The sequence below is a fragment of the Urocitellus parryii genome, chromosome 11, assembly GCF_045843805.1.
Source record: "Urocitellus parryii isolate mUroPar1 chromosome 11, mUroPar1.hap1, whole genome shotgun sequence".
Lineage (NCBI taxonomy): Eukaryota > Metazoa > Chordata > Mammalia > Rodentia > Sciuridae > Urocitellus > Urocitellus parryii.
Genome location: NC_135541.1, coordinates 50,393,196 through 50,403,966, shown reverse-complemented (window position 1 = coordinate 50,403,966; position 10,771 = coordinate 50,393,196). Strand labels below are relative to the sequence as shown.

The following is a 10,771-nucleotide window of genomic DNA, read 5'->3' as shown; positions in this document are numbered from 1 at the left end:
GACTGTGAAAAAACCAGCTGCCATTTTGTAGGCTTCCCTAAAGAGAGCCTGACCTGTGAAGGAGCTGAGGGTGGCCTCCAAGCCATGGTAGAAGGAACTAAGGCTTTCAGTTCAACAACCAGCAAGGAACTGAATGTTGTCAACAATGATTTGGGTGCATCTGAAAGCAGTTCCATCCCAGACACACCCTGTGACTACGACAGCCCCAACATTGATGGCCACCACACCCCCAACCTTGATGGCCACCTCATTAGAGATTGTGTCAGAGAACTCAATTAAGTCAGACCCAGGTTCCTGACCCACCATATTGACAGATGGTAAATGTTGTTTAAAGCCAATGAAGTCTGAGGTAAATGTTACACAGCATCAAAATGTGGTACACTAGGAATTTTTCTATTTAATCTCAATCGATGCTTGTATTTTGTATATTTAAGATATAAAATAGACATGGTACCAGCAACAATCTCTAAAAAAACTGTTTCCACATGGTTTTGTCAATTTCTGATTATTCTTTTTTGCATATATTTTTATTGGTGCACTATGATTATACAAACAGTGGGATTTGTTACATATTTGTACATGTACACAACATAAATGCAATTTGGCCAATACCATTTTCTATTAATTTTCATTTCCCTCTCCTCCTCCCTCTCCTTGGTCCCTTTAATCTACAACTACTGATCTTCCTTTGATATAAAACTTTTTTTAGTTCCTTTTAGTAATACATAATATTAAGGTTCATTTTGACAATAACTTGGAACAAATTATATTCTATACATTGATTCCTTCTTTTGCCAGTCAAAGATGAAGTGTAAGCTCAGGAAAAGGAAAATTATTGAAGAAGTGGGGAGAAAGAAGAGACTGTAATCAAAGAAGAAATTTCTAAGTTTCAAATCCTGTAAACAGAACAATCCAGAGTGACACCAAGATTGACAGCAAAATGTGAAATGGGATGTACTCTGCTGGGCATGCATGCCATTTTAACTAGCACATGAGTAGCACCTTGTGAAAGGAAAGTTGTCCATGTGTAGAAGAATTAGTGGTAGGAAAAGCTCCTTTCTTACTTTTTGAGAAAGAATTCTATAGCTAATTGCTGACAAGATGATCTCATCTTGATGAGAATTCATGTTTCCCTAACTCTTGGGGGGGTATTTTGGAAATTTCATAATCATGTTTTATTTAACAACTATGTTTAATAATTTAACTATTTCCTTTGTTTTAATGTCCTTCTGTTTTGGTGCTTTCAGCAAATATATTACGATTCCCCTGTTTTTCTAATCTATTGTCTGTTGCTAATAAAACTAGGGAGAAAATAAGGAAGAGACAACATTCTAGGGAAATAATCTACCAGAACATAGAGAATTTGGGCTCAAGACTCTAACTAAATATGTCCTTAGAAAATGCTTAATTTCCTTATGGTATATTTTCCTTATTAATCCACTTATTAAAATAACAGCTATAGAAACTTTATCTAGATTAAAAAAAAATCTTTTGACAAGACTAAGTGAGTTGTTCAATGCAAATTACCACATAGATCCTTACTTGCATCTATTGACTTCTTCCAGAAAGAACCAACTCAACTTCTCTAAAGAATCTAACCCTAGTTCCAATAGCAACCTCATTGCCACAGGAGCTCTTCTGACCTTCTTCTTTGTTTTATGTTATTATATGCTTATTTATAATTATCATAATTTACCTCAAGTTAAATGCAAAGAGTATAAAAGACAACAAGATAAATATCAAAACAAATTTTCACCTTTTCATTAGCACCAAACCAAATCACACTAAGTATGTACCCCATACAGTTTGCTAACCTCTTCAATAAACTAACTTCATATTAAACATCTAGAAAATTTCACAGCACCTGCTCTCAAAACCAGTATCAATTGGCTAACACCTTAAAAATCATATTTTCAAGTTACATAATAGCATTGCTTGTAGGATGCACAATAGCATCATTTCTGGGAAACTGGATAAATAAATAAACAACCAGTTTCAGAAAAATTCCTGGCAGTGACAAGCCCCCAACACAAAGAAGAAATGGAAAGACATGTCTCCACTCTAGTACTAAGAAGTCCATCCAGGCCCTTCCATCCAACTTTATCTAATACCTGATGGGAGCTGGACAACGGTAGAACATTTTAACACACAAGTCTAGAACTTGTGCCTAGAATTCCATATCAACATCATGAGGACATTTTGAATGCCACCCCCTGGCCAGAGAAATGAAGTGTACAAGGTTAGAGAGCCCAATGACAGCAGGTCTTATTCTTCTTCTAGGTGGGGAGATCCTGTCACCAGCATTTTTCTCCAAAATGTTTCTCCCTTACATCTAGGGAGTTCCTCTACATCAGGCCCAGGTAAACTGAATTACAAATACATCAAAGTTCAGTGAGCTTTAGTTAGTTAAGTCATCCTCTCTATTTTTTTTCCTTAAAGTTTCTACTCTTCAAGATTTCATTATCCTTGATTAACTCTCCCCTGCCTTTGGGACCTGGGGTATAGGAGGGAAAGTGAAGAGGAGAGGTTGATATGTAGCTCCCCATCTCCACAAAAGCACCTAACTGAAGATCCTTCCTCAACAGAAAGAATACAGAGATGCTAAATCACATGTCACCATAGGGGGATGGGGGCATTGCTGCCCTTCAATTGTAATTATGGTATTCTGTCTTTGAGTTATTTCTATGGTCTGAGGGCATCTGCCAATGTCTTCCAAATCACCCACGCTTTCAGTGTGTTACTCATCTTCCAGGGCACACCGGCCATCCCTCACCATGATTCCAGCTTCTAGAGATTATATAGTCTAGAATCAAGATATATTCTCTCTTGGACTGGGGATGTGGCTCAAGCGGTAAAGCGCCCTCCTGGCATGTGCAGGGTGCTGGGTTTGATCCTCAGCACCACATAAAATAAAAAATAAAGATATTGTGTCCACCGAAAACTAAAAACTAAATATTAAAAACTCTCTCTCTCTCTCTCTCTCTCCCTCTCTCTCTCTCTCTCTCTCTCTCTCTAAAAAAAAAGATATATACTCTCTTTCAAAGACAGGAGGCCATGCCTAGAGAAAGCAGCATATTTAGGTAAGAATGAGCTACCTCTTCTATGCATGATGGGCAAGCCCTGATCAAAACACCTACCAAGATGGGCTGGGGATGTGGCTCAACTGGTAGCACGCTCGCCTGGAGTGCTTGCGGTCCGGGTTCGATCCTCAGCACCACATACCAACAAAGAGAACTAAAAAATAAATATTAAAAATAAAAAGTTCTCTCTCTCTCTCTCTCTCTCTCTCTCTCTCTCTTCTCTCTAAAATAAAAAAAAAAACCTACCAAGCTATTGCACTGAAGTTACACATATTTCCAGTTAAAGTCAAATTCTTTGAAGAGAGGTAACAGATCTTAGCATTTTTTCAGGGATATACATCTGCACATGTTTTATTTGAATGAAACTGAGAAAAATGATCCTGGGAAATAGTCAATCTCTGGGTAGTTCTTACTATATTTTATATGATTAAAGTAGAAAATGCTTCTAAAAAACTTGTGAATTTATGAATGTAAAATAACTGTATTCTTTAATTCTGTTATTAATTTTTTTTAAAAAATATGATCATGTCTCAATATCAAAGAACATTCAGTTTCTAATTATTTGCCTTAAGTCAATGTTGCTTTATTTAACTATCATAATAAGATTCTCTCACTAAAATTGAAAATCTAAAGCTTCTCACTTGTAAATATGGTAGTACAAAATCGGATTATAAAAGATTGTGACTGCTTGAGTTAGGAAGCAGAAATATGTCATATTTTATATATTATTAATTATGATATAAAGAGATAGTAACTTCTTGAGACTAAGTAACTCAGTAATTGTGAAACAGAAAAGAAATTGCTTTGAGTGAAAAAGCTAGTCACCTCATTTTTGCCTTTAGACTATTAATCATAGGATATTTTTGCTTATTACTTTGTATTAATAGAAATTCTCATATCATATTCTTACTCTATATTATTGCTCTATATTAATAGTAGAAGTTCTCATGGTAATAAATAAAACATAAATTCAGCTCTTTGTAGTGATCCCTGATGGTTCCTTGATTTCAAAGTAGACATATCTCCTTAGATCATAATATTCTGTAAAACTGGCAAAGTCTATTAGAATCAAATGTCATTCAAGTTTATTGATCTCTCCAATGCCACCCTGAACCACCTACTCAACTACAAATATAAAAAACCTCCAGAGATACAACCTTTATTTTCTTTCATGTGAATGCACAACATATGTTTTTAAAGAGAAAGACAAGAACAGTATTTTTTTCTTTTTATTTTTTTTCTTTTTTTTATTGTTGGTTGTTCAAAACATTACATAGTTACAAGAACAGTATTTTTTGAGGAGAATGGTATTGCAATTCATGCCATGTTTCTTCATTCATTACACAGCACTTATTAAGTACACAAAATGCCAGTCAACTGGTTCATGGAAACTGCAATCCTGTAGATGATATCCTAACAAATAGAGCTCATTGTATCCTGTAGAATGTGGCCATTCAAGCTCAATATAAGCAACCTCAGTTACACTTCTTTAAGCCCTCCATCTTTTAGAAGCCTATCTACTCATACATTTTATAATTCTTAGGTTCTCCATCATAACAGCTTATTGTCCACAGGAGACTCTTGCTGAAATCTGAAGTTCACCTACACATAACCTGAGGTGAATGATCATGATTCCAAAACAATCTTGTCCAAGAACAAAAACAGAATTTAGTTCCTTCTTCACCTTTTAGTCATGTTGTTCTCTCCTAAAGGCTTTGGACTCAATGGTTTATTCTCTACCCCATTTATCCATGCAGTCCTGCCAAACAAAATGTTTTTTTCTCTTACTATGCAATATGAAATTACTGAGAAACTAACATAAAGGAATAGGTTCATAAACGAAACCTTTAATGACCAGAGGAACTGTGAGGAGAGCAACAAGGATTTTATGGCAAACTAGTAGAGACATTAAATTCGTAATAGTCTACACAACATATATATGGCTTAAAATATCACAATACCCACAGTTTTTATGTGTCAAATAAAAGAGACCTAAAAAGCCACAGTGATTTTTGTCTAAAAAAATGATAAATTGAGTAATGAATCTAACAAAGATGGGATTGGCATTTTTCACAAGGGCAGAATGATCCATAAGGGATAAGAAATTCAAACAGAACTGGAAATAGAACTGTTAGACAAGCAGATGAATGGATCTCCTGCCAGATGAGATAACAGGGAACGCTACTGAGAGATGCCATCAGGAAGCACTGCAATAACTTGGTTTAGGAGATAGTAAATGTATAAAATTATTTATGATGCATGATAATATTTCTTTATGACCAATCACTGTTTTTTCATTTTTATTTGATTAGAATTGCATATTAATTAGGTCCTCAGCATGACTTAGAGTACAGGGAAAATATATATTTTTTTCAGGCATGCACTCTTTAAAAGATGCAAAATAACCTTGAAATAAAACAAAAAAGTCACTATTAATAGGCAACAGGTGTGAGGAGAACCCTCACCCCTTGTGGAAGTCAAGGAGGGCTTCTTCTATTATGTTCTCACTTGGGTGATTTGTACTTGACCTTGAGTATTATCCTAGGCCTCCTTTGAATTAAATGTCGTCCACTATGTACTCCCACAAATTTATACTTCTATCACAGCATCAAGTAAATCTCAGTTTATTGGCTGATATTCTCTGCTAGGTTGTAACTTGGAGTGAAAGTGTATTTTACTGTCTAATATTGCCCCAGATTGAACAAAGTCCCTAGAACATAGTAGGCATTAAGTAAATATTTAGTGAGATGATGAATGAATGCTTACATAGGAGTGATGACTTACCTGAAAGTAAAAAATATTTAGTCTAAAAGAAATCTGTCACTTCCTGATAGGCGCTCCTGCAGAATCTTAAAGAGGATTAATGTCATGGCTCCTAGTAAATGTATAACTATTATAAACTTAGGCTTCTTCTATGAAGTAGGCATCCAACCTAATTACACTCTTATATGGTGACAAGGGAAGGAAGATAAGCTAAATCCATTCCTGACCAAGTCTGATTCTCAGAGTCCAGCAATTCATTTTATAGTGCCCATGACACAATGTTTCCTATATTTAGAACTCTACTGCTAGAGTCTGAAACCTAGTAAGACTGAAGTCTCTAATGTGCAGTTAAGATGGAATGATATTAAACGTTCATGAGCTTTACAGTGCCAACTACAATACAATCCAGTTGCAATAGCTTGCAACTGCAACATATTCATATTTTATGAAGAAACAACTCAGAAATAAATAAGACTTTTGAACATTAGTTGGCACATCTGAACACTTTATTTTCCCCTCTATTCTTTAGTAATTAACATATATCCTAACCAGCAGTTTTCTAGTCAAAAATAATTTTATTGAATGTAAGATTTTTTTAAATGATCTTTACTCCTTATGTTTAATTATTTGAGAATTTTATTTGGTGTTTCTTTTTGTACATTTTCATTTTAAAACTTATTTTTAAAGTTATAAGAATGAACCTAACAATTTGTGTGTGTGTGTGTGTGTGACAAGCATTCTATCAACTGAGCTATATCCCCAGCCCCTGAACACAGCAATTTTAAAAAGCAAGTACAGTAGCAGATGAAATGTTATTTATTAAATTTTAATCTTTTAAAAAATAGATACTACTAAAATAGTTGGGACTATTGATTGTTAGTATAAACTCAGAAATAAAACTTACAATAATGGGTGGGACATTTTATATTGGTGATTGATTTACATAATTCAACCCTTTAGTTATTTCTTCAAATACATTGAAACTTTTGTTTCATTTTGAGTTATTAGGATGCAAAGATCCACAAACCAGAATATACCTATTAAATTAGTAATTAGATTGAAAAGACCTACAAAATATTTTTTAAAAATCAATCACATACTAAGCCTACAACAAGTACTTTAAGACAAAAACAGCAATGTGAAAAACATTATTTCTTTAAAGATAACAAAGGACAATTAGTTTAATATCTGGAAGAAGAATTTTATGAGAGAAGTTAAATTTCCCTTTATAAAAATTCAAATTTCAAAAAATTCCATTTAAAAATTCTTAATTTGAGAAGCTATAATAATCTCTCACTCATCATCAATCATCCAATTGCTTATTGGTAGTTTACAATTATACTAACATAAGTAGAAAACTCCAACACAGTGCATGGAGCAGCTGTTTGATTACTTTTAAAAGTGAATAGTAGCAAGGAGACTGGGAATGAAAATCAGAAATCAGATACCACTGAAATGGTAACAAAGATGTTGTTGTTGTTTTAACTGATACACAAAAACACATAACATATTTATTAATGGGGTACCTTGTAATATTTGATGCATCCATATGTTACATAATATTTAAATCAGGTCAAGCATATTTATTTCACCAAACATTTATCATTTCTTTGTGGTGAAAACCTTCAAACTTCTTCCTTATAACCTTTAAAATGTTCAATATGTGACTATTATCCTTAGTCATTATACTGTGCAACAGTAATGAAAATTATTTTTAATTTGCATTTGGTATCTCCTGGACTGGACTCAGTTCATCTTGAAAACCAAAAATTGAATTTGGTTTTGAATAAAGATGGTGCCAAGAGAATTCCTCCAGTTCTTGCCTAAAAAATTCAAGGAACAGGAAAGGGGTTTCCCAACACTCAGAAAGTGCAAGAACTCCATTTTTTCTTCCTTTTTCTCCATTCTCTCATTCCTCTGCCCTCAAGTAATTCAAAGGTAGTTCAGTGACCGCAGCTGAGATGACAAAGAGAGGTTAGAAGACCGAAACACTAAGCAAGGGGGGCCTTCATCTTCAGTCAAAGAAAATGTGGTTCCAAGGGGTTAGGCAACTCCTTTCCACCCTCTACTGTCTTTTTGATGCTTTGCATGAGATTTGTAAGGAGTCACAGGAAGTGTGTGACAGAGTAATAAGACCCACTTTCTGCCCAGAGAACTAAAAAGGGAAACCCCAGGAGAGAATGCAGAGTGTGAGAAGTATGGGACAGCAACACCATTGTTTATGAATTCCTGTACAATCCCCAGCAGCATATTTGTACATTTGACTCTAAACAGTGGACCAATACCCAGGAGAACTCCATCACTATTTAGATCAATGCCCAGATCCCACACTGACCACTGTGAGTCGCATACACACAAGAAGATTCTGTGCACTACAAAACTCTGACAACAGAACTGACATTGAAACCATAGCCTGCAGAAAACTGTGTTTTGGCCCTAGATCAACTTGGTCAATTACTTACTGAGACAGAAACATCAATATTTTCCATAGGATTTAAGCAAGACACAAAGCTTCATGATATGGATTGTCCCAAAATTTATAATATACAAAATGATACACAAAATGATACACATTCTAATATAAGAATGTCTAAAATTTATACTTTAAGTTTTAAATTTTGATTAAAAACTCAACTCATAGAAAAAGAAAATCAACAGATACCAATGTTGAGATGACACAGAGGTAAGTATCTGCAAAAGACATTTGGTCAACTATAAGAGAAATGCTCCAACAAATAAGGGCAAATAATCCAAAATCAATACAAAAACGGATAATTTAGTCTATGACAGAATAGGTAAAGAAGAACCAAATAGAAATTTTAAAACTGAAAAATAAATTTAAAAATGTAATGGATGGGTCCAATAATAGAATAGAAATGACAAAGGAGGGGCGCGGGTGCCGCGTGGCGGGCGCGGCGCTGCGGCGGGACTACCTGCGCGGGTTTAGGGCCGAAACCAGCTGTGAGGGCTTCGGGCTTCCGGCCTCCAGGCATCATGAGCGTGGGCTTCATCGGGGCTGGCCAGCTGGCCTTCGCACTAGCCAAGGGCTTCACATCAGCAGGTGTCCTGGCTGCCCACAAGATAATGGCTAGTTCCCCAGACATGGACCTGGCCACAGTTTCTGCCCTGAGGAAGATAGGGGTGAACCTGACACCCCACAACAAGGAGACTGTGCGGCACAGTGACGTGCTCTTCCTGGCCGTGAAGCCGCATATCATCCCCTTCATCCTGGATGAGATTGGCTCTGACATTGAGGACAGGCACATTGTGGTGTCCTGTGCGGCTGGTGTTACCATCAGCTCCATTGAGAAGAAACTGACAGCATTTCGACCAGCGCCCAAGGTTATTCGGTGCATGACCAACACTCCAGTTGTGGTGCGAGAGGGGGTTACCGTATATGCCACGGGCACCCATGCCCAAGTGGAGGATGGCAGGCTCCTGGAACAGCTCCTAGGCAGCGTGGGCTTCTGCACAGAGGTGGAGGAGGACCTGATTGATGCTGTCACGGGGCTCAGTGGCAGTGGCCCTGCCTATGTGAGGGCATTCACTGCCCTGGATGCCCTGGCTGATGGCGGTGTTAAAATGGGACTTCCAAGGCGCCTGGCAGTCCGCCTTGGGGCCCAGGCCCTTCTGGGAGCCGCCAGGATGCTACTGGACTCGGAAGAGCACCCAGGCCAGCTCAAAGACAACGTCTGCTCTCCCGGAGGGGCCACCATCCACGCCCTGCACGTGCTGGAGAGTGGGGGCTTCCGCTCCCTGCTCATCAATGCTGTGGAGGCCTCCTGCATCCGCACACGGGAACTGCAGACCATGGCCGACCAGGAGAAGGTCTCACCTGCTGCCATCAAGAAGACTGTTCTGGACAAGGTGAAGCTGGACTCCCCTGCAGGGGCCTCTCTGTCCTCTGGCCCTGCCAAGCCACTGGCCCGCAACCTGGCCTCGGCAGGCAAGGAATGATGCACCCTGCCTCCACCTGCTCTCCCTCCTTCCCTCCCCACCCCCTCCTCTTGTTGTTTTGCCCACCCTGGGCCTGGAGTCATGGGATTCAACAGATCCTCCCACCTGAGCCTCCAAGTGCTCAGACTGCACGTGCATATTACCGTGCCCAGCCTTTCTCTCCGCTTCTTGGTCTCTTGGCTCCAGGCTCTTGTCCTGGGTGGTCTCCAACCCTTCAGTGGGCATCTGCCCACAGTCTGGGTCAGCCGGGGTTGTGGCCAGGGAAGGGCATATCACCTTTCACTGGGAGCCTCCATGGTTCCCAGGCTTCAGCCCATAACAGGGATGGGCTCTTTGACCTCCTCACACCCCGAGCTTTTTATATAGCTCCAGCCTGAGGTCTTCACCCTCCTCAACCCCAGTGTCAGCTGGTGTGGGCTTGCCCCTTCTTTTTGCAAAGGTCAGTGGTAGAGCACCTGGCATGGCAAGTCCCTGGTTCCGTTCCTAGCACCCAACACAGAAAGACCCAAGGGCCCTTTTCCACTCCCCACTCACCCTCCCTCCTGTGTGCTGGCAGAGGATCACGGGTGTCTTGAGCTTGGTGCCAGGGACCCAAGTTGTCTTGGCCGGCTGCCCAGCTTCCTTGATCTTGTTGAATATTTGGGAAGAGGACTCCTCGGGTAGCTGCAGAACTTGCAGTGACCACCAGCACACTCAGGCCATCACACTCCTGATCTGCCTGGTGGGGTGCGTCACTTCCCTCCCGACCCTTTAGGTTGAATAAACCGGTTTCTGAAAAAAAAAAAAAAAAAAAAAAAAAAAAACAAAGGAAAGATTATTGAGCTTAATGAAGCAATAATGATCATTTGGTCTGAAAAACAGAGAAAAAAAGATTTCAAAAATTAAATAGGCAGGGCACAGTTGCTCATGCCTAGAATCCCAGCGGCTTGGGAGGCTGAGGCAGGAAGATCAAGAGTTCAGAGCCAGCCTCA

The 10,771-nt window shown here is 38.8% G+C and overlaps 1 pseudogene; it reads left to right on the top strand.

Moving 5' to 3' along the window:
- The first annotated feature begins 8,742 nt into the window (after nucleotides 1–8,742).
- LOC144249104 (pyrroline-5-carboxylate reductase 1, mitochondrial pseudogene) lies at nucleotides 8,743–10,562 on the top strand (annotated as a pseudogene).
- Nucleotides 10,563–10,771: the final 209 nt, after the last annotated feature.